Raw genomic sequence first — 25000 nt, 5'->3', positions numbered from 1 at the left:
AAAGCACAAAACGGGGAAGTGGCATTCCAACATTTCATCACCTGATCATAATCCAAAAGTTCCAAGTTGTTTGCAAAACTCTCTACTATCCCTCACTAGGGCAATGCACAATTCTATATGAGAGAACAAAGGCCTGTATGACAAAATAAGTCATAAATGCATAACCTAAAATACATGACCTAAGAGTGACAATCACAGGACTATAACTGCATAGCAACTGACAATGTCATCATCACAAGGGACACAGATACTGCATAGCAATTGTTAACATCATCATCACAAGGAACATAGCAACTGCATAGCAACTGACAACTTCATCATCACAAGGGACACAGATACTGCATAGCAACTGTTAACATCATCATCACGAGGAACATAGCAACTGCATAGCAACTGACAACATCATCACAAGGAACATAGAACTTGGATAGCAACCGAAAATCATCACGGGGACATAGCTAAAGCATAGCAACTGACAATGTCAACATCACAAGGGGCACGGCTAATGCATAGCAACTGTTAAAATCTTCATCACAAGGAACACAGCAACTGCATAGCAACTGTTAACATCATCATCACAAGGAACATAGCAACCGCATAGCAACTGACAACGTCATCATCACAAGGAACATAGAACTTGGATAGCTACTGACAACATCATCACAAGGGACATAGCATCTGACAAACTTCTCATCACATGGGACATAGCAACTGACAACATCATTAAAAGGGACATAGCAGCTGCATAACAACATCATCACAAGGGACATAACAACTGACAACATCATTACAAGGGACATAGCACCTGACAACATAATCACAAGGGCCATAGCAACTGCATATCAACTGACAACATAATCATCATTATCATGAACAAATAAGGACCACAACAAAACAATGACTTCATGACTCAACCCAAAACAGTCACATATAGATTTTTTTTTTTTGTTGAACAACAAAAACACTGTCAAGAAAGAAGTGGATTTGCACCCTGGACCGGTCGCACTGAAAAACCTGCAAAATGGCCTCACTATCCCAATATTTTTGGAGTTGAGTGTATATTATTCTGTATTTATCACCACCTTGGACACTTACTGAAGGGTAGGAAGTCTCAAGGGGAGCATTTTTTTCCCCCCTGAACACTACTCTTGCATGAAATGAATCCAGTTTTTCTCACCAACTCCCCACTAACATTATTTCATGCCCCTCCAGCAAAAGGCACTTTCTATTTGTCATCGGATTATTCTCCCCCCCACCCCCACCCCCCCACTCCTATTCTCTTCCGTTTTTAAAAGTGTTGCTTTTTCCTCTGCCATGCGTGCCATGTGTCCTGCAAGCTTCCATCGTACCTTCAGCGCCATGACTGTGCCCACGGCGCGGTTTATTTGCGGGTCACATGACGCCTCTTAATTCTCTTCACTAATGAGGCTGCATTTTACTTGATTAACCCCCTCGTCGGTTCTCACGCGTGGACCATTTCCCTTTCGAAGATTAAAGCGGCATCGTGTCAACAGGGGGGTTCGCCCGTTGCGCTTGCACGTCCATTTAAGCCACTGGCCAGTAGCTGAATAACAGTGACTCATCTTCAGTTTGCTTCCTTTCCTCCCTCCCAACCCAGACTGATCAGGCTAAATCCAAGACTCATCAGTTGGATGCCCTGGATTCATCCCGCTGGATAAATATATACAACGTGTTTAACAGATTAACCGGCTTCTGCCTCTGCACGCACGCACACAAACACACACTTTGTGTACATTTGGCAGTGTCGGCAAAAGAGGACATAAACAAGGCCAAGAGAACTAACTGAACTCTATGTGCCTTGGGTTTCTATAATTCATGTCTTGACTTCAATTATTGATATTAAAATCCACAAATAGGACAGGAAATACAATGCAGAAAACTATACAGTCCCCTCCAAAAGTATTGGAACGGCAAAGTCAATTCCTTTGTTTTGTTGTATGCCGAGTAAAGTAATTTGTTTTTTCTATAAAAAAAACAAACAAAACATAACATGCAAAGGTTCAGATGTTTTGTTTTATTTTGTAGTATTTACATCTGCACGTGTTAAACAACTCAGGGAAAGCACTAGTCTTTATTGATGATGTAACGCATGATGTTGGATGGTTCTATTAGAACGGATTATGAAGTTTACAAAATCATTTTGTCTGGCAATTTAGGAAAAATGGATCCAAACTAATTGGGCGACAAGATAATGACTCAAAACTAAGTGGGCTCACAATAAAAGATATCAAAAGGGGGAAATGTAGGTCTTCAACTGGCCAAATCAATCACCGGATTTGAACCCAATAGCAGTGTTAATTTTGACAATCATTTTTATTTAGTTATAGTCTTTTGACTAAAATTAAAGTTTTAGTCATAATTTAGTCATCTGATTGCATTTTTGTTTAATCCAATTTTAGTCAACAAAAAGAGCAATTTTTTTATTTTTTTATTTTAATTTTAATGCACAATGAAGGTAAACATGTTTGAACATTAAAGTGCAGTTTTTGAGTGGTTCTTTTCTCCAACCGTTTCATTCCTTCTGATTGGATTGTGTGAATTTTCGTCACTATGTTGTTTTTATTTTTGTTTTAGTCATTGACGAAATTACAGTCTCAATGAATGGCTTCTATTTTACTTTTCATTTCATTTTCGTCTGAAAAATAAAATTTTGTGACGAAAATTTTTCGGCGACGAATATATCACTGCCCAATAGAGCATGTATTTGATCTCCTGAGAAGGAAACTGAAGGGAGAAACCCCCAGAAACAAACATGAACTGAAAGAGGCTGCGGTCAAGGTCTGGAAAAGACTTTCAAATGAAGAAAGTAACATTTGGTGAAGTCATCGAGAAATACCAAGAAATTAAAGCTGGAATTCTTTTCTCGGAAACACAATTGCCTTCTGTACACAACAAAACAAAGGAGCCGACCTTGTTGCATGTTCACATAGTAATAATATTTGCTTATAAATGGATTGATAGCATGCAGGAAAATCTTATTGATCCTAGAAGCGTCCTTTGCAGTCTACGGCTACACACTTTCGACTATACCGTTGATTGCCCTTGATAAGGCAGCTTGTTGCCCTATTGTGAGCGCAAGGGAGCACATTTTAAAAATTCCTATTCTAAATGCGGATTCAACAGTAGCAAGTGGCCGTAGGCAGCGTCGGACAATGACCGGCCTTGAGGGGCGGACTCGTTCAAGGCCAAAAACCGAAAGGATCTTGACGGGAGGACGGAGCAGCAAACACGGCCATGCTAATACATGTGTCTGTATTGTTGTAAGGAAGTGTGTGTGTGTGTGTGTGTGTGTGTGTGTGTGCGACCATGTCGTGCCTGCTTCCGTCTCCCAAATCTCGGTGTGCCTCTAATTCATAGTGACCGCTTCATTGTTGCAGAGCAGATGAGCCGGCCGCAGCGCCATACTGATTGAATGGAGTACTCCGGAGCCATCTCTGTGTTTTCCACACTATTCCCCTGGCTGTCTCCCCTCATTCTCATCCCGGCGTACTGTTAGAGCCGAGACGCGCCGCGCCGGGCGACACATACACACACATTTACAGAGATAGCCCAGGGCAAAGCAAAAGGGCAAGGGAGAGGGGGTCCTTCTTTATTGCTCTGATCAAAACAGTCATCCATCCTAGCCATCCTTCTTCTCCCTCCATCTATTCCAGCCTCCTTATTAAATCATTCCCCTCCTATTTCGCTTGGGTTTTATCCACGGATATTACCCTTGCCCCTGACTCGGTGGGAGCCGCGCGCACCAGCAACGCGCACAATCGGCAATCGTGGCAATCACATTTGCACTATTTTCCTTTGAGGATAAATGAGATGGAAGGTGAACCTTAAGAGGGGAGTGTGACCTTAACGTTGGTTCGACATGATACGGTCAAATGAGACACGCATTTTCATGTTTCTTTTTTACTTACAGAGGTCAACGGTAGTAGATTCATATACAGTAAGGGCGGTTCTCAGAAAGTGTGGCCCAGGAGGGTGACAAAAGACATTGGAGGATCACGTAGAAACTAAAAAATATTTTCAGCGATTTTTTTAAAATTATTTATTTATTTTATTAGCTTGACACAAAGCTTGCTCAGTCGTCGTAGAATTAAGTAAGTTTTTTTATTTTTTTTTTAATGTCAACACCAAACTTCCTAAAAGGTATACACTAAAAACCGTTGGGTCAAAAATAACCCAACTGTGGGTTAAAAATGGACCGATCCTCTACTTGGGTCTTTTTGACCCAACTGAGTCAAGAAATGGGTCTTTTAGTGTAAAACATCTAAAATATTGGTTAGATCCTTTACTTGTGTCAAAAAATTGGGTCATTTTGTATAAAACAACCCAAAAAGTTGGGTCAAATTGACCTATAAAGTGGATCGGTCCTTTTTTTTATTTTTTTTTTTATCTATAATTGGGTTACTTTTTTTTTTTTTACTGTTTTAAGATTGTACAGTACATTACAGAAGGTAAGGCAATTTTTAATTTTTATTTTTTCTTTCTTTTCTTTGCTCCAGAAAAAGGTAAGGCGATTTTTTTTTGCAGACGTATTGTCACATTATGGACAGCATTGGGCTCGATTGAACGGTGTCGTGTTGGATTGTGTTGTGTTTTTTTTTTTTTTTTTTTCTTCAGGAAAGCTCAGTATTGTTCATTCGATTTGACATCATCATTGCTCTCCTTTTAAAAAAAAAAAAATCAATCAAAAAAAAATTTAATAAATGTTTTTTTTTTTTTTAAATACATATACATATATATATACATATACACATATATATATATATATACATTTTTTTGTATGTGGGTGAGTATGTGTGTGTGTGTGTGTGTGTGTGTGTGTGTGTGTGCGTGCGAGCGTGTGTGTATTCATCAGTTCACCTAAAGCCCATTAAAAAAAAATCCCATACTAATAATATAATATAATAATAAATTGCCAAATGCAGAAACATCAATGTAAGTTATCACGATGTAGTGGCTCTCGCTAACAGACAGAATTAAGTAACCGGAATTAGGTTAAAAAATTCTATATACGTAGACCATGTTTCTATAAATTGTTGTGTTTTTAAGGGCTCCTAATTTCTTGGATGTGTTGATATGTCACAAAGAGGAAGTGGTCGCGACGGCACACCACAGATCTCAGTGAGGTTGTTTATTTAATCTCTGCAGTATGTTTGCAATAATGCTCCTGCTTTTCCGGGGTCGCGTCACAGGGGCCCAGACTTCCTTCTCCCCAGCCACTTCAACCAGTTCCTCCGGCGCAAATCCGGAACACCTCTCCAGGGAGGCGTCCAGGTTCCACGTCCCAAGAACTAGCTTCTGTAGCCGGGGATCGCCAAGGTCCTTGTCCGCCACCCAGCTCACTGCGCACCCGAGTCCTCCTACAGGTGTTGAGAGCCCATAGGAAAGGTGGACCCACGTTTCCTTTCCGGCCGGGCCCCATGGGTGAAGGCCTGGCAACCAGACGCTCACCTCCGAGCCACACCTCCAGATGTTTGCAATAATGCAAGCAGTGAAATCTGGTGATTGGTTGTAAAAAGAAAAAAAAAAGGACTCTAAAAGTGGATATGGGTGGACCGCAGCTGGGCAAAACCGTCATTACATCGATCCGTCATTGACAGATGCCCACCTTTTGGTGAGGGCTTCCACATTTTTGGTGAGTTCTTTATGACGTGAAGCGTGGAAAAAATAACCAACTGAAGCAGGTTTACGACGTGTATTTTTACAAGCTTCGCGTCATAACGCGCTCGACGGTTTTGCGCGCCGCCACCCACAAGCTAGCACAGACGATTTAGAAGGAAGGACTCCTAGCTTCTTTCTTTTTTTTTTTTCCTGTGGAAATGGGTCAAAGAACTCAAATTAGTTGCAACTACTTGTCAGCGCTTGCTTGCAAAAATCGACTGCCTCCATTGAGAATGTCTTGGGGAAAGTTAGAATTAGAGCAAAAGGATAAAGCAGTGAGCAGCGAGGATGCTGAGGAGGCATAAAATAGCACTCCAAGGGGAGTCGAGAGAAAGGGGGGGGGGCTTCAGTCGTCGCGTTTGAGGAATTCAGTAATCCAATTACCAAGTTGAGAACATATAGTACTTAAGGGTGCGAGCCTGCACAGATGTTTGTGAACATGCACACGCACCAAACACTTCAAAGCCACTAGTTCACAATGAGAGATAATGGCACAACATGCTCCCTGTGCCGTTTTAAACGCATGCTTTATCTATACTCAAAACAGGAAAGAACGAGTCGCGTTTGATCAACTTGTGTTTGTCGGAGAGGACCAAAAGGGTCTGTTTCTACTTTCCTAAGGAGATAAAGGAGGGCAATTAACTGCACAACACAAAGACAGCCACTCGTCTAGTTGTATGGCAAGACATGTTTGACTTTAATAATCCATGTTTTGGCAGAGCAATAGAGGACCCGCTAAGGTGTGTTGGAAATCCGGCCAGTCGATGGCTTGATTTGTGGCTCGTGCCGCCGGAATCAATATTAATTTAAAACAGCTGATAAAGTTGAGAAAAAAATGAGCAGCTGGGATAAAGCAGTAGCTCGCCCTTGATTTGATGAGGGACCGCTGGGTGCACAGAGGCCACGGGTGCGAGATATTTCATAGGCGGAGGTAGTGTTGGAGTTCTTCAGATGGGTTTTGGTCTGAAGACTACTTTTTTAAGGGTCTCGATCTTGTCTCAGAATTAAAGGCAGGGTGGACTTGGGATTTTTGATCGAGACCGGTTGGAGACCAAGCCAGATCTACTGAGACCAGTGAGAAACACAGAATGCAGGTGGTGTGATGCCTTCCCAGGGTACTTTTTCAAAAACAACATCGTATAATTTGTGTTTGTTGCAAAAAATAAGGAGAAAAAAAATACTGGTAATGTTGCTCTGTTTTTTCTTTTCTTTTCTTTTGACATATACATTATTGGTCTTAGTCTGGTCTTGGTCTCGGCCTCCAAAAGTCTTGGTCTCGGTCTCGACCACCAAAAGTCTTGGTCTCGGTCTCGACCTCCAAAAGTCTTGGTCTCGGTCTCGACCACCAAAAGTCTTGGTCTCGGTCTCGACCACCAAAAGTCTTGGTCTTGTCTCCGTCTTGACCACCAAAAGTCTTGGTCTTGTCTCGGTCTCGACCTTCAAATGTCTTGGTCTCTGTCTCGACCACCAAAAGTCTTGGTCTTGGTCTCGGTCTCGACCACCAAAAGTCTTGGTCTTGGTCTCCGTCTTGACCACCAAAAGTCTTGGTCTTGTCTCGGTCTCGACCACCAAAAGTCTTGGTCTTGTCTCGGTCTCGACCACCAAAAGTCTTGGTCTTGTCTCGGTCTCGACCACCAAAAGTCTTGGTCTTGTCTCGGTCTCGACCACCAAAAGTCTTGGTCTTGTCTCGGTCTCGACCACCAAAAGTCTTGGTCTTGTCTCGGTCTCGACCTTCAAATGTCTTGGTCTTGTCTCGTTCTCGACCTTCAAATGTCTTGGTCTTGTCTCGGTCTCGACCTTAAAAAGTCTTGGTCTCTGTCTCGACCTCCAAAAGTCTTGGTCTCGGTCGCGACCTGCAAAAGTCTTGGTCTCGGTCTCGACCTCCAAAAGTCTTGGTCTCTGTCTCGACCTTCAAAAGTCTTGGTCTCTTCTCGGTCCCAACCTTCAAAAGTATTGTTCTCTTCTCGGTCTTGATGCTCTCTATTCTCGATAATGTCTTGCTCTAGGCAGAGGCCCTTGTCACAATAAAGGCACTTGGATGGTTGGACGGACACGATGGGGGCACACTATCGGTGCGGTGATCGTCATTATTTCAGACCTAATCATCATTATTGACTGCCGCTAATTTGAGGTCAGCGGCCTGTTATACAAGCGCAAATGCCAACCTGACCAGATGCTCCATAGGCTAAATCACAGCTGTTCACTGGGATTATCTTCACGCGCACACGTACACACGCGTCTTGACGAACGCTACACTCAAATCACACACACGCAGAATTAAGAGAGGTGTCCAATGTGACTAATCTCATCACCCAGGGGCAGATTGGTATGTTGTAGACACATCTGTCACACCTAAATAAATCACTCCCACACACTTTCCCTGAGTCATACGCACATAGATATCGACGAGGTGCGAGTGTGTGTGTAATGGCCATCCATGGGAATGGAGGGGCTCAATAGAAAATGTCACTGATTGATCTTTTTACCATTTGGCCCTGATTTACAGAGTGCTAAACATATGCGGGTACACACTCTATATAAGCACCTGCAGATTTAAGAGTCAATTGGTTTTGGCCGTATGATGCAATCAAACCTTTTATACTAATCCATGCCTGGTCATCACATTACTGCTGATTAGAACCTTGTTGTCTCCATACATCCACTAAACCCTAAAGTCCTGGCTCAAAATACACAGCCGAATGATCCAAGTGTTAGCCTACATTGCGGCCGAATGCAGTTCTGTATACAAAAATGAGGATTGGGAAAATCCCACTCTGACGCAAGGCAATCCTTTACATTTCAAGCTGTGTTCATCTGGATGCACAGCCCTGCAATTTGTATTAACCGCTGCGTACCCATATAGGAGGAGTAGGGATTTAAGGAAATGTAAGGGATTTGGAAGATGGAGGTATTGAGTGGAGTCGGAAAACCAATAAAGTAAATGTGAAAAGGTTAAATATAAGTACTGTGTTATCCAAGGGAACATTTTCACTCTGATTGAACACTGGTGGTTAAAAAAATAAATAAATGCTATAAATGAGCATCCGGATCATTTTTTGGTATAAAGTGGGACACGGCCCACTGACTCTGGAGCAGGGCCTTTACTCATTGTACAAAACGCACTGCGAATGGGGTCATGGGAGCCACCCCAGATGGCACAGATGGGGGTACCCCCGCCCCTCCTCCTTCCGTAAGGCCACGACCAATGTGTCGTAACTCCCGACCCCCTTGATGCAGCCATCGCGCTGAAAAATGAAACCTTAAATGGGAGGCATCATGAGATATTGATCCGCATGCTAAAAGCATTTAATCAAAAGTGTCATGTGTGAAAACGTGTATTTAGGGGGAGTAAACATCTAAATAGCTGACATTTGGCGCAACATTGGCGGGCCTACGTTTGCATGCAGTCAATAACGGATAAAATAAATAAATAAAAATAAAATAAAATCCGAATAAGACACCTGGGTTACACCTTTTCCAACACGAATATTTGTTCGTTTAAATGTGATCGAGTACCTTCTTCTTCATATGTCTTCTGCCCCACCTCCATTGACAATTTTTTTTCCGGGTGACATTTTGTTCCCGGTATGTCCCTGCAGGAACAGGAGTAGTTGTTTCCTCCATTGTTTCCGCCACCTTTGACCTTTGAAAACTTTGCTTCCACGAATCATTTTAATGTGGTCTGTTTAATTGGTGAAACGGTCACTTGACAGAAACTGAACTAACTAAAAAAAAAAAGGACAATAATTGATTATTATGAAAGTCGCAAGCGTAATTTGGCTTAATGTAACAGTTTCTTATGAACAAAAATACCCAAGTGAAATTGAAAAGTATGCTGTGCTTAAACTATTCTTACAATGCAACCAACTCATTCACTCCCAGCCATTTTCCCAGAACTGGATTTTCACAAATTTTGAAGGGCCACAGAATATTGTGTTCTATTGCTATAAAAACAAACGAAAGATTAGAGTCTCTTTTTTTTCCCATCAGGAAAAAAAAAAGTATATTTCTATCTATTTGCGTTTTACAGCAATTAGCATTAGAATATAGATAACTTTCATCGATATTCACAAATCTGTTTAAAACAGTGGGGAGAAAAGGCTTTTTGCAACATGGCCCTGGTTGATCTCTTATACTCTGCTGCCACCTGCTGGCCGTTTTTGTAATAACTACCATGGCTTCAAGCGTTCTCTTCAATTCAGAGGTTGCATCAAAACCTTCTGCGTGCACATAAAAAAATAAAAACATAAAAAAACATATAAATACGTTTTTGGGACCATTGTAATACTTAAAATAGAAGTTATATATACGTTTTGGGGAGCAAATGAGCTAAAATGCTGCACGCAACGTAGTAAGTGTAGCTCATTACTACCGACCTCTGTTTATCATATGTGTCTAAAAAGAAGTTGACCACTGTAAATAGACAACTTTTAAGCGTATGATCAACTCTGGAAAAGATGAGGAATACTTTTACGATTTGGATACTCTTCAGCATTCCCCTTAAAATGATATCAAAACTGCACGCAACACATTACATGACTTGCGTGCGGCCTGATTCACAGATTGTATACTGATCTAATGTACTTAACTGTTCATCTGGACTCGAAATGTGCCAAAAAAAACAAAAACACCGTCCTACTGAAAAGAAATCTGGCTGGGTTTCCTCAGAATGCCATCAAACGGAATCATATCAAATGTTTGGACATGCTGATAAATATTTTATTTGTAAAACTAACACCAGCAGGGTGTCATGCTGTCACCACCAGATTTAATCCATCCCGCCATCATTTTCTCCTCAAAACTTTTACAGTTGATATTTGTTTCCCCTTTCTGTAGTCCCAAAAAAAAAAAAAAGTTGCAACCTTCGTGACCCTGATCATCACCATCATCCTCCTCTTCGTCGACCACCCCCCGGCTCGTCCCTTTCTATGCTCACTGGGAACTCTGATCTGATTAAGGCATTAGAGCCTGCTTCAAACAAACAAGTACAGCGGGAGGTCACACTCGCTTGTATTTGTACGTTTTCATCAAGTAAAGTGCTCTCCCGAATGAATAACACGGCGACGTTGCCCGCTTTATTGGAACGCATAAGAACTTCACCCGCTAAACTGACCGCCCTGACATCAAGGCACTCCGCAGACTTGATAATGATAAATCACTAATCCTGTGTGTTTAGGTATGCGACTTCAATAAGGTAGCAGTGTGTGTGTGTGTGTGCGCGTGTGTGTGTGTGTGCGTGCGCAAGTATGTGGCATCTGCCAGCACTTGAGTCATGGCGCCTGAGTATTTACATATTTGGGGAATATTTACAGGAACACACAAGCAAGCATTAGACTGAGCACTTGCGTGTGAAATCTAATCTGAAAAAAGCAGGCAAGCTGAATTAAAAAAAAAAAAAAAAAAAAAAACTACAAAACAACAACCGGCTGATGCTGATTCTGTTATAGTTTGGATTGGGGACAGATTAGTGGAATATTAGGATGGGATTGACTGGCCAGGTTAAGCTATTTGATCGTCAACTAAATATGGCTTAGGAGCTGCAGACGAGCTGATGTCACATAGAATTAATCCGGCCATGATTTCGTTTTAGAAACTCGCCGCTAATCCACTCATGATTTTAAACATACTGTCACACTAGTTGGGGCTGAGGAGGAAGGTCTGTTTGTTTTGATTGATCATGGGACATTAATCAAACTCTATATGGCAACTGTTGACATTATTAACATTTTTATTGGTTTATTTTACTTTTTACCCGTTTTACATTTCATTATAGATGTGTTGATGAAGGTGTAATTATGTTGACCTGATATAACCTGTGTGAGTCATGCTTTTGACATTCTTGCTATCTTTTCTACTGTTTTTACCAGAAATGAGAAAGTTAAAATGTTTCTATGTTTATCTAAGAAGTCTAGTCGCTGTTCATTAGAAATCCGGTTGTCAAAAGTTCAAGGACGATCTAGTTTACTGGGAAAATGCAAACTCATTCTGTGCCTCACGGGATGACAGAGGCTGTGTGGGCAAAAGAAGACACACACATTGGATGACACTGCTTGGGTGATGTGCAACTGTGTGACCAGAGATCTCTGTAATAAATCATCCTTGCAAGGACCCTCTCCACCAGAATCTTATCTTTACGATTACAATTAATGGTAATTCCTTCACAACCCAACATCATTGAAAAGGAAATCATTTCACAAGAGTGACTGTAGCTCCTCCGATATTTCAAATAGCCGCTAACACGTTGCGGATGCCGGGATCAAATTCGCTATGCAGCCGGACCTTTCACTGCATTATTGAATTGTCACAATAATTACATTTTTCAGCAATTAAATGCCAATTACTTTAATATTTTGAGACGGATTACACACGTAACACTGGTGCGAGGGATTAACAATACAGATTTGCTACTTTGCCAGTATGGCACAAAGCATTAATAGATAGCCAAACCATTATTAATTACAACCCTTTGTGATGGTTTGGTTGTTTTTAACCCCCATGAAAAACAAAAATATTTGTATTGTCTTTGGCTTCTGGATGAAAAAAATAAATACTGAAGACACACTGAGTATTAAATTGTTATAGGTTTTACAGATACATAAAAGCAAGCAGTTGCACTCATTTGGTATGTAACAAATTTGTTTGAGGCTAAAAGCATTTATTTGTGTTTAGAGTGCATAGAAAAAGTCTAAACACCCCTATTTAAAAGCCAAAATGACACCCCAAAAACTTTTCCTACCACTAATGTGATAACCACAAAAACTATTAACTACTTAAATTTAACTTTACAAAATTGACCGTTTTCTCGCATATTTTGGTGGTGTGATTGATCATTATTAGGGTTGTCAAAATGAGCGCGTTAATTCATTTTAAGTTAATTTAAAGGCCATTCCAGTCGCAACGCAGCAGACTAATAATGCATATATTTGTAGAGATTGCGGTCAAGTTGTATTTTACAATTTTTAAAATGTGCAGAATTTCACAAGTTACTTCATTTTAAATATTAGATAGCTCTTAATTTGAAAAGATAAATGTACCGAGCAGTCACCAACATCTTATAAATGCAATTATGCCACCTAGTGGCAGAAAAATGACCTCAACACAAACCAATATCGCACTTATTATGAAATTTATGCATCAATGATTAAAAAATGCAACCATATTTCTAGCAGTTTAACATTTTTTCTACTTTTATGTGAAGAGTATGAAAACTAAGAAAAAATACGTTATTGTACATTTAGAACAGATATAAAATGTGCGATTAATCGTGAGTTAACTATTGAAGTCATGCGATTAATTAAAATTAAAAAATTTAATCGCCTGACGTCCCTAATTTTTGATAATCTTTTTTTTTTTTCTTCCTTTAAAAAAGGATTATTTAATTTTTAACAAAAGTGGAAAAAATGTTAAACTAATAGAAACAGTTCAAAAATTTTTTGGGACATTTGCGATTAATTACAATTAATTACAACTTTTTGGGGATTATTTTTAAACATTAGATAGCTCTTAATTTGAAAAGATAAATGTACCGAGCTGTCACCAACATCTTATAAATGCAATTATGCCACCTAGTGGCAGAAAAATGACCTCAACACAAACCAATATCGCACTTATTATGAAATTTATGCATCAATGATTAAAAAATGCAACCATATTTCTAGCAGTTTAACATTTTTTCTACTTTTATGTGAAGAGTATGAAAACTAAGAAAAAATATGTTATTGTACATTTAGAACAGATATAAAATGTGTGATTAATCGTGAGTTAACTATTGAAGTCATGCGATTAATTAAAATTAAAAAATTTAAATCGCCTGACGTCCCTAATTTTTGATAATCTTTTTTTTTTTCTTCCTTTAAAAAAGGATTATATAATTTTTAACAAAAGTGGAAAAAATGTTAAACTAATAGAAACAGTTCAAAAAAATTTTTGGACATTTGCGATTAATTACAATTAATTACAACTTTTTGGGGATTATTTTTGACCGTTTTCAAAGTGGTAATAGCTGATCATTAAATAGGTTAGGCCCTAATAAGGACATTAAAGGTCATTTGAACACATTTTGTATTTTAGAAACGTGTAATGGATTTGACGGATGTATTAAACTGCTAACCCTTCACATTAATCAGCCGCCCAAGAAGAAATTCTCAGTTACAAAAAGGTTGGCGACCCCTGAGTTAGTGTTGGCACAAAACCTTCAAGGCTTCTGCTAGAAAGCAAAGCGATGTCAGGAAAAGCCTACGACCAACATCTGAAATGTATTTGGGGTTAATCGGAGGCGCTTTAAACGCTGGCAGGTGTGCATGAGTTTGAATGCGATTGGCTAATTCTAAACATAACCATAACCCCTAGGTAGAAAAAGTTTCAAAATGATTCATCATGGTCTCTTTATATTACAAATATTATTTATTCGCACTGTGTGGATTAAAAAAAACACACACACACCACACAATTAGAAATGATCGATACCAAGTACTGATACCATACAAATTGAGACCTATATATCCCAATGTACAATTTTTTCCTTAAAATTGCATCAAATGAATAGCAATTTTCTATTCTTCTCATTTCTGACTGAAGGCGTACTGTAATCGTGCAAGTTGGCTGGAGGTGTGTGTTTACAGTAGATGTGCGACAGTGTGGAAGGGGGTGTGCACTGTATTTGTTTTTCTATATTCAATCACATCTGTGTCAAAGCCCCCCTGGACTCCTCTTCATAAAAATAAAACACATGCACACTCACACAGACTCGAGCTCCAAAAATCCCTTCAAAGCTTTTGATCCGGCATGAATGTGGTACTACCCACCGCCCCCCCCCCCTTTACCTCAAAAGTGGGATTAAAACTTGCTCATATCAACACTGCCACTGATTGGGGGGGGGGAATCTCTTCCCTTAAAATAATTTGACAGCATGTGAGGATGCCGCGTGGCGTTTATAGGTACGGTAGGTGTGTTTGTGACAGCTGTCTCATACAACCGCAGCGTCGCCGTCTTCAAACGGCAGCCGGCGAAGAAGCGTGTGCGGGAACGCGCCGGAAGATCACCGTTTTCCCCCCCGGGGGGAATTCTCCCCGCATCCCACCGTCTTCACCTTGCGCGAAGCAAGATGTGCGTACAGTGCGGTGCCGTGGAGATGATGAAAGTGAGCGAGGGGTGACCTAAAAATGTCACCGCAGAGAAAAAAAAAAGAGGGCAAAACTGTAATGAGAACAAGACATGAAGAGATTCAAGGGAAAGAGTCAGGGCAAAAAAAAAAAAAAAAAAAGATTCCATTTATGTTTTTTTGTGTGCAAATTATCTTCCTGGTGTGCACATGTTCTGGGAGAAAAACAGGATTTCTTTTCGCGGCCCCTCCCACACTTCTACATATAGAGCACTTTTGCCACTTTTTTCCTTCTGCTGACTTTGCATATAAATGAGACTGAAGATTATCCAAATGTCTGATGCTGAAGGCACGCGCCATCCTGCGCACGGGATGGGATGGCTAATTACGTTGCCGTGGCGACAGACAGCCAGAGAGCAAGCACAGCGGGAGGGAGGGCGGGGTTACATTTGGGACTCAAAACATTTGATGCGTGCGGAAAGCGAGGGTAGGAATTCAAAATTTGTGAGGCGCCGTACGTGAGCCCGCCAACCTTATCGTCACCTTACCGCCCTCCTCTTCCATCTTTTCCTGTATTTCTTTCTCTTCCTCTTCTAGGGAGAGAGACGGAGCAGAAAGTGGCGTGTATAATTACATCCTAATCTCTCGCCGCTATCTGCTCTGCTACGGGCCGCGTGGTTACAGAGAGCTGTCAGACGCGCACACCCACGGGTCCGCCGAGATTCTTGTCCACAATTCTACACATTTAATCTGGTTAAATAGCTGCGGACGCCAACCAGACATCGCCGCTTGACTGATGGACCAAGACGTTCCCAGAGACAGATGGGCGGCTGATTTCACTTCATATATATATATATGGTTATATAACCGCACTTTTAACAGCAGATTTCATAAAGACTGATAAAGTCTGGCTCTGTTAGCGCATAAAAGCGGAACATCTTGAATGTGAACTGGCTTGTTATCAGTCTACTTTATAAGCCATCAAGTGCTTCGCCGCCTCGTATTTGCGCCAAGTTCTAAGTCTCCCTGAGTGATGGAGATCTCAGAGCCAAACGGGGTCACACCGCAGGGCCGTACATCTTCGACATACGAGAGAAAATGTAAGCCGTCACTCCGGGAACACGCAGCTAAAGATAACCGACCCCCCCCCCCCCCCCACAAGCATGACTGTATATGGATCCATAGCCGGGGACTCGTGCATTATACATGCAAAGCTAATTTGTGGCGCGTACATATGTAGCGGACGGTCGCTCGCGCAAACATGCACTTAAGTCAGTTTAAAGTGCGTGGAAATCTGGGAAAGTAGGCCAGGACTTGCTGGGCCTGGAAAGTGTAAACAAGTAGCGATCTTTGGTTTCCATCCAGGGTAAAAAAAAAAAAAAAAACTTTGAATTAAACATAACATTTACGCAGGGCGCAGGCACAGACCTGAGGCTACGTTCAATCAATCCGGCTGCAATTTTAAATCAAAGGTTTGCTTAGAATATACAGTCCTGCCTGTTATACTTTTAGGTAATTTAATCCTCGATTTGAGCGGGTGGGCTGTGAAATATCAACATCTAAGTTTGTAATTAGCATTCCGACTGGGCACGGACAGGCCGCAAGGCAGGAGGTAAAAATCACCAGGGATGTAACATGAGAATTACAGTACAGGTGGTTCTATGTTTTGATTCATTATTAATCAAGGCAGGTCAGACTTCATTTGTGAAACATGAAGAAAAGCAGTAAAACGTTGATTTGCATTTTAGATCACTCGAATTATATTATTATACAAAGTAGGTTTCAGTTTGGTTGTCAGTAGTTGGTCTTCAGGCAGGGTGACCAGACGTCCCAATTTAACCGGCAAAGTACTTGGGTTTAACTGAGACTGTCCCAGGGGTTAAGCAGAGACAGTTCCCAGTATAAGAAGGGACAGACCCGTTTAAACAGCGACTGTCCCGGATTTAAAAAGGTGACAGTCCTGGGTTTAACAGAGAGAGTGTAGCAGTTTTGAGACTCGAGTCCCGGCGGATTTTGCCAGCCCCACTGTTTTGTCCCGCTTTTAATGCAGGTCCCGTCCCAGCTTCCTGTTTTAGTTTTTTTTGTCCAATCGTTTGGACCATGTGCACGTCAATCACACAACTAAAAATTAATTTAACTGTTGAAACTGACCAAAAGAACAAGATCAACAACAAGCGGCCGAAATGAGTTTCCTCGGTCATCCGGGAAAGACTTAAGATTCGAGCCGCTGCTCCTCCGCGTTGAGAGGAACCAGTTGAGGTGACTCAGGCATCTAGCTTGGATGCCTCCTGGAGAGGTGTTCCGGGCATGTCCCACCGGCAGGAGGCCCAGGGGACGAAACCAGGAGACGCTGGAGAGACTATGTCTCTCGGCTGGCCAGGGAACGTCTTGGGATCCCACCGCAGGAGCTGGTTGAAGTGGCTGGGGAGAGGGAAGTCTGGGCTTCCCTGCTAAAGCTGCTGCCCCAGCGACCCGACCCCGGGTATAGCGGTAGATAATGGATGGATGGATTGAACTGTTAAATTACTTCCTATTTACACACATTCACGTTTGCATCATAACGTTTGCAGAACTACTTCCTGCTTCCGCGTTTAAGAATCATGGGAAATGTAGTCAGACCGAGAGCGAGCTGTTACAAGGTGTGATGCTTGCATTTGACGTACCAACATCAGAACAGCCACATTTCAACTCAACTTTTTTTTTTTTTTTCCCAGAGCTAGCCTAATTGTTTTGCTTCGACTTCGTCCAGCATTGTTAAACTGTCAACCAAGATAGCATTTAGCATTAGCTAAAGCAATAAAACAACCACCAGGCTGACTAGCGATTACATAGGTTATAAATAGTTGCTGGTGAGGATTTATTGTACACTTGATTTTCAGTGAAATTATATTCTCCGAATTTTTGTTTTGAAATAAGGTCACCCTATCTGAAGGATGAGTTACTGCCTATTCCTCGCGTAACAAAACCCGTGTTAAAGCCAAAACACGACATGGTGAACATAAACTTAAATGAAGGGGAAAGCTAACAATAGCACAACCGTTTACACCCGACCAAGTGAGGCCCAAAAGCGTTCAACCGGGAAAAAACACACAAAAAAAGTCATGCATAAACACATCATTAGAGCAGCACCGTTTATGCTATGCAGCACAAACAACATATTTCCCCTCGCGGCACTAAAACTCAGGAGGTCAATGCGAGGTCACCTGAACCAGACTTTTCGAGGAGTGTATATCCCGAGTTGACGTTTGCTCACAACCCCACGCGTTGGTTTTGCCGAGGCATATTTTGCCGGAATGGCAATGAGCCCAGTTATTTTGGAGCGTCATGCATTTGCTGTCCGACCTACAGACCCCAGCCGGAGACATTGTTCGGCACTAAAAGCGCCGTCTACCTCATGCTTTTATCCACTGTAAAAAAGAGGTGAGAAAGTCCAGGTTTTAAAACTGCATTAGTGACAGAACGAGAGTGAGAAAAGTCTGTTTTCAAACAGGGTGGCTGCAGTGCAAGTGGGGTCAAAGCGCTGATTAAACACACCAGCAATAAAGAGGAATGAGTCAGAACAGATGAGCGCCTTCCAAATATATCGCATGGATGAGACTTTTTCAGCAGAGTTGATCACAGCTTTCCTTGCAGTATTAAAAAAATGAGCTCGGGACAGGCAGTTTATTAATCCCTGGTTTCCGAGGGCAGCTAAGGAAGCCTTCGCGAGGAACGCAGAATCCTCTGCATTAATTATGATTATTGATCATAAGTTTTTTGGGGGGGTGAAGTTAACTAGAATAGCAGGCTAACAGTTAGCCTAGTATGTAACTAGAACAGGCTGGCAAAGATAGCGCAACGGTTCTTGCGCTAGCAGCGCGTGGCTAATGCTAGCTACTCCTCTGCTTATATGGTGGTTTAGAAGAAGGCCATATAGGTGTGTTTTTCAGCAAGTAATTTTAGTTAGATTCGACAAAAAAAATGCACAATATATCCTTTCATCTGACGACAGTCAAGACTTACAACAACATTTTCTAGTGCATCTATATGGTAATGTTTTATCCATCGAGAAGAATTTGTAATTTGCGAGTTCAGATGACACGAATGTTGAGCAAAAGGGGCCCGGGTCACCACCCCAAGTTGACAACCCTCATGTGACTTTCCTCTTTGGAACTTGCTTTGCAACAGAAAAGCCTGTTTCTGCAACTGCTAACAAGTTGGAAGCATAGGATTGACAAAAATGAAGAATTAAGATTAATTATCAATGCACATTTAACCCCAACTGACTAGTGATGATCACAGGGGATGGGATGCGTCCCAGTATACGACTAGTTCAGCAGTTCTTAACCGAGGTTCGATCGAACAAATTTGGTGTGCTCAGTTATTGATTTTTGACCGTTTTAAATGGTACGTCGTGTGATTTTCTTTATTAGTTTAGTTCCTTTATACTAATTATGTCAAGCAAAAAAACCAAAGTGGTCGGACGAATATGTGCAATATGAATTCACATGTATAACGGAGCCTATGGGGTTCCACAGGGCTCAATTCTAGGGCCTCTGCCGTTTTCAATGTATGTGCTGCCCCCTGCCCGCTTTCTGAATTCAAGGTGAAGAAAGCCAGATTCCATATCTATGTATTGAATTTGAGGAAGGTACAAATAATGTGTTCTGGTGGGGGTTCCGTACCAACCAGGTTAAGAACCATTGGACTAATTCAACAACAACTCTACTATAGAATTCTGCATGACTATATCATAACTCTGGAAAGGCCTAAAAACAAACAACATGCACATATACTTGCACAAGAGGAAAGAGATAACAAACTATCCAAACTCAGCCCAACGCAAACCAGACACGGCCTCTTAATCCCGGCAACGCGGTGAGATGAAAAACAACGATAACAGCGTAGAGACAAATAAAAGATTAATCTAATAAGTCTGACTCACTCAGGCCAGCACATACAGAAGAACACTGCTGTATAAACAGACGTAGCTGCGGTTTTTTGTGTGCGTGTGTGTGTGTGTGTGTGTGTGTGTGTGTGTGTGTGTGAGTAGGCCTAACGGACAGAGAGGCTGTGCAACACTAAAGCTGCCCTCACCATCTGGCCTTGGCAAAATGAACACAGTGTTCCTCCGGCCTCTCTCGCTTTCTCTCTCTACCTTAATGTTTCGCTGGCGGATTTGATACTCATCCACCCGCCGAGATTAAGGGGGTCCATATTTCAGTCATACTCCCCGTGTTGTTTTTGCTTTCTAAAAACAGTGAGTTGTGTGTGTGTGCGCCAACATGTTGATGGGACGGTTGGGGAGGCTTGTAACTAGGCAGAAAGAAGAAGAAAAATCTCAGAAAAGGGGAGGAGTGGGAAAGGGTGTGGGGTGGAAATGTGTCTTCAAATCAGGGTGTGGCATTCACTCTCTATGTAAAACATGCACGATACTGGATAGGGATGTTCGATACCACTTTTTCAAACCGATACCAGTGAGAGCACTCAACTCTCCATGAGTACTTTTGACACGTAAAATGTGCCCCCAAAAAAATAAAAGGCCTGACGTCATTGAGGAGAAAAAAAAAAATTCTACAACCATTTCCCATCTCATTTCTACAACCATTTGTCCCTCCTCTGTTGTTTTCCTCATTTTCTCATCTCTTCGTTTCCTCTTTGGGAGGTGCTAACGTGGTGAGCATGTCGTGTCATAAGTTCTATGCGTCTGTGAGTGAGGTTATGTTGACGTTTCACAGGTTTACACATTTCTAGAATTGTAGAATTATTGTAAACTATTGCTATAAGAATTAGGGCTGAGTTTAAAATAATAATAATAATAAATTTTCCTTTTTTAGCACAATATAGTTTTATAAAACCATTTACATATCTTTTTTTCCCATAAAATACTTAAGAAAATTTGAATTTTAAAAGCCAATTTTTTTTATTATTTTTTTATTATGTTTCTTAAATTTTTGAAAGACCTGACTTTAAGACAACTCAGAATATTTTAGATTTAAATTTACAATTATTAAATTTGAATTATGTCAAATCAGTAAAATTACCGAATGAACAATACTGAGCTCTCCAGAATTTTTTTATTTTTTTTAATTATGAACATATTTTCATCTCATACTTGCTGATGTCAAATGTTTGTGTAACACGTAAGCTATTATAACAGGTGTTACTTTCATTAATTAACTAAATTATTTGACCAATTACTGCCTCCGCAAAATTTACTTTGGAATTTAATTTTGGGGAGTCTTTTAATCGTGTCCTTGATATTTAAGAATAATTAATGTTCCATAATTTATCGATATCGGATTGAACTGAAGTGAATGGAATCAAATTGTGAAAAATTTAAATAGAAATCAAACTCAACTGTCGAAATCGAATCATTGAGGACATTAGAATCAATATCCTAACAAGAATACATTATTCCTGAGGGGCCTCCAGAAAAATAACATGAAATCCTCAAACTCAAAATGTAAAGCATAACTCTCAACAAAATGGAAAAAAACATTAAGAGATTCAGATCATCTGTCTATACTTTTGAGGTCATTTAAGAGAAGAAAAAAAAAACATGCATACACACAAAACCCAAATCACTTGACAGGGGTGTAAACCCACAGCGCTGTAAGAGGCTTTAGCAGAAAAGATCACACATCCCCGCAGTGGCCAAATCAGCTTTTGGACAATTGCACTTAAGTCTTTCTGATGATCTGCTGTCACTTTTGGACACATTTTAGCAGTTGCCTAGCTAGACTGTATTCAAAAAAAAAAAAAACAAGACGGCGTATCTTCATTCAAATAGTCTGCCTCTGATTCGAGGTCTTCCTCCGAAAGGCTGGGTGAGCATTCACGCTGCCACTAAATAATTCAGGGAGGACAGCAAGACTCACCCCATCTCGAGCTTTAACCCCCCTGCTGTGTCTTGTCTTGTGTCTCTCTCTCTCTCTCTCTCTCTCTCTCTCTCTCTCTCTCTCTCTCTCTCTCTCTCTCTCTCTCTCTCTCTCTCTCTCTCTCTCTCTCTTCTCTCTCTCTCTCTCTCTCTCTCTCTCTCTCTCTCTCTCTCTCTCTCTCTCTCTCTCTCTCTCTCTCTCTCTCTCTCTCTCTCTCTCTCTCTCTCTCTCTCTCTCTCTCTCTCTCTCTCTCTCTCTCTCTCTCTCTCTCCTCTCTCTCTCTCTCTCTCTCTCTCTCTCTCTCTCTCTCTCTCTCTCTCCTCTCTCTCTCTCTCTCTCTCTCTCTCTCTCTCTCTCTCTCTCTCTCTCTCTCTCTCTCTCTCTCTCTCTCTCTCTCTCTCTCTCTCTCTCACAAACACTACAGTATTCACTCTTTCCAGGAGACCGTACCCATCCAAGGACACACAACACTGTTAAATATTCCATTACGGGGAGTTGCATGTTTTCTTGTGCCTCATTACTGAAAAGCATAATGATGATGAAAAACAGATTGCCAGGCAGAAGGGGAAAACAATTGCACCCAAATCTTGAGTTTCTCACACATTAACAACTTTTTTTTCTTTTTTTTTTTTAACAGCTGCATATTCCATTTGGACGCCTCCTGTTTTAATTGTTACTTACTGTGGTTTCAGTACCTTGCGCAACCCAGGAATATCGTTTAGTAAAAGCTATTGATCATAGTTTCAACTATTAACAAAAGAAAACTATTGACAACAACTAGGGATGGGCAAGCACCGATACCAGGTATCGTGTCAGGCCGATACCCAGCTTTATTCCAAAGTACAGTATCGGTATTTGCGACGGTGACTGATTAGGAAATCGAAGTTAGAAGAACAAAAATTGGCTTTAATTTCATTCAATTTTAGGGAATGTGCTATATTGTGATATTTATATCTGTACTTGATATCAGTAACGGTGACAACTCAAGAGTTGAGTACTCATATTGGTATCCCAAACGATAACCATTTTTTGTCTGGCATAACTCAACTGATCAAGTATAAGTATTTAATTTAACCCTGCTGTTATGTTGCGGGTCAAATTGACCCATTTGGAAAATCTAGGAAATAACAAGACTCATGTTCAACTTTGTCTGCTGTCCGTTTGTTTAATTTGTTTTTATTATAATTTTTTTTTTATTAGATGGTATTTTGGGAAGATTAAAAATTAGACCGGGTCAAATTGACCCATGAACATTGTTAAGAAACGAATACAACAAGGGGGGTTAAGTGGATCAATGCACAGCAGCAAATTTATAAATGTTTTAGCCCAAAAAGTTGCTAAAACACATTTAACAACCTAGAAAAACCTGTCTTATTAATTTAAGATGTATTGTACCAGGGGTGGGGGGGGGGGGGGCAGAAATGCTTCACAAAGACTCACTTGTAGGTTTTCCACATCTCTCACGGTCACACGCACACACGTGGACACATACACACAAGGTTTAACAGCCTGGCTGTGATATCTCAATGCACACCAGATGACCAACTGTTTTTGTCGGTTAGTGGTTTTGAGATCGCAACACGACTTCCAGACATTAACATGAATCACTCGTTGCTGCAGTCACGAGCATCCACATACACAAATGTAGCATTCCCCTTTGCGCCTGGCTGTGAATATTGTGTTCTATTGCTATAAAAACATGGAACCAAAAGAAAGATTAGCGTCTCCTCTTTCATCAGGAAAAAAAAGTATGTTTCTATCTGTTTCTATTTTGCAGCAATTAGTATTAGAATATAGACAAGTTTCATCCTTATTCACAAATCAGTTTCAAACAGTGGGGGAAAGCTTTTTGCAACGTGGCCCTGGTTGATCTCTTATACTCTGCCGCCACCTGCTGGCCGTTTTTGTAATTACTACCATTTGCTTCAAACATTCTCTTCAGTTCAGAGGCTGCGTCAAAGCCTTCTGTATGCTCTAGCATAAAAAACGACATAAAAAAACATATTGATACGTCTTTGGGAGCATGGTCATATTTAAAATAGAACGTATTTGTACGTTTTGGGGAGCGAGTGAGTTAAACAAAGCTAGCAAGATAAACCAATGTTCTCATTGACCACCATCTCATTTTCATACTCCCGGACCCTCGCAGTTGTATTTACGTAATATTCCAGCAATTGCCGCAGACAGGTGAGACGAAAGTTATTTGCAAATTGGCCGACTGGAAGATGAGACACCAAAAACTCGTGATTGGCTATTAATTGACTTCAAGTTTTAAATGCGACACCCCATCCACTAGTCAACTAATTGGTGTTTATAAATTGACCTTCTCATACAAGGGAAAATATTAACATCATTAGGTGGGTTTGCATTCTCCTATTTTTATTTCAAATTGTCAAGGATTGCGAAAATAAACCTGAAAACGCTAGAAAGTCGGAAAAAGGCTTAAAATTCACCCAAAAAAAGTTTGGAAGGGGTGGATTTTTTTTATGTATTGATAAATGTTAATTTTGAGACTCTCTCATATGACATCATTTCATGGTGCCGTCTAAATTAAAGCAGGCATAAGTAGCATTTTCATTTTGCGCATTTTCACAAATTTTGCTTGAAAATTTCAAAACATTTGGATGGATACCCCATTATTGTTAGCCCTGACTCCTGAATGACTGCAAGATGTGACCTTGCATTGGATTTCAGACTGTCCAAGTAAACCCAATTAAATGGCCTTTACAATGCGTTTGCTTCAAATGTCGCCCTTCTCACCTCACATTTTACCAAGCAGACTCGAAGGATGAAAGATGTTGTGGATGGGTGAGACAGACAGCAAAAAAATACTTGAGGCCAGAACTTCCGAGTTGAATCGAAACTGATTGAATGCTCCGCGTACAGTCTGGGCTTTGTCACTCCGAGCTCTGTCTAAATATTGAAGCAGATCGCAGTGAAAAGAGTCGGCTATCCAGAGGATTACACCCAATTTGCATATTCATACAATTAATTAGGATTCCTCTCTTTCCTGCTTTATTTCTCGAGAGGCAACTGTAAAACAATGGCGGGGCGGTGATCGGAATCAGTCGTTAGCGGGATTGGAGGGGGTTGACGGAGGAGCCGCGCGGGCGCCACCCACACACCTTTCTTCGCAGTTGACTATGTCTGCATCAGATATGATGAAGATGATGAGGAGCGCTTTGCCTCTGCAACTCTCTCTGTTGATACAAACTTCTGGCTGCTTTGTCACACTTTGTCTTTTGCCTGCATTGTCTGGCGCTTAAGTGACTGAAAGCTGCCATTGTGTGGCGGGGGCAGACGAGCCAAATTGCTCAGCAGGCTTCTCGCAAGGCTAACTCTTCATTGCAAAGAGAAAAGA

General features: G+C 41.0%; 1 protein-coding gene across 2 annotated transcripts in view; it reads right to left on the bottom strand.

Moving 5' to 3' along the window:
• sox4a (SRY-box transcription factor 4a) overlaps positions 1-25000 on the bottom strand; it is a 122109-nt gene that overhangs the window by 92017 nt on the left and 5092 nt on the right. The gene's annotated exons all lie outside the window — the stretch shown is intronic.

The sequence above is a fragment of the Vanacampus margaritifer genome, chromosome 17, assembly GCF_051991255.1.
Source record: "Vanacampus margaritifer isolate UIUO_Vmar chromosome 17, RoL_Vmar_1.0, whole genome shotgun sequence".
Classification (NCBI taxonomy): Eukaryota; Metazoa; Chordata; class Actinopteri; order Syngnathiformes; family Syngnathidae; genus Vanacampus; species Vanacampus margaritifer.
This window is presented reverse-complemented; position numbering and strand designations above follow the sequence as displayed.